The following is a 688-nucleotide window of genomic DNA, read 5'->3' on the forward strand; positions in this document are numbered from 1 at the left end:
GAACTAAATTGCTTCGAGATCGGTGAAGCTTAGAAAATGGGCCTAGAAGTGGAACTCCTCGAAGCATCACAATAGAGCAAGACAATACAGTAGTGTAAATGTTGCTGAGCAACATTCATTTGTGAATTTTGAATTCTAGCGCCTCGTCACGATGTTGTTGAACCAGGAATTATGACTAGGTCTACGCCTATGACTGGTTTCTGATGAATAATTTAGATGTAGAGGGAGAGATTTTCAAAAATACATTTGAAGTCTTTAATAGGTGTCTAATGAACACGCAAACCTACTTTTGATGGATGGGAGATTCAGTTACGCTTGCTTTTTTTTTTCTTTTTTTTTCACCGGTATCCAGTGAATACCACGGATAGGGAAGGAAACAAATTCAATGATGCATGCATTTTTTTTCAAAACCTAAAAAATACACATTATTGGGAGATACTTTATTAACATCGGCCTAATCCCTCCATCACTCCTATAAGGCACCACCGCTCCCCCCTACATCTCAGGCTACTTCGACTTCTCGCTACGAACTCCATTCCATTACGTGAATGCATGCATCACTAATGATAACGGTTATTTTAAAATTCCCCTAACCGATAACGACAACCAGAAGCCGTAAAATGCATATGTTTATAGAACATTTTCTAAAAACAAATATCTGAATAAACTTAAACGAGAAAGCCACCTT

The sequence above is a fragment of the Macrobrachium nipponense genome, chromosome 4 (genome assembly GCF_015104395.2).
Source record: "Macrobrachium nipponense isolate FS-2020 chromosome 4, ASM1510439v2, whole genome shotgun sequence".
In the NCBI taxonomy this organism is placed as follows: domain Eukaryota; kingdom Metazoa; phylum Arthropoda; class Malacostraca; order Decapoda; family Palaemonidae; genus Macrobrachium; species Macrobrachium nipponense.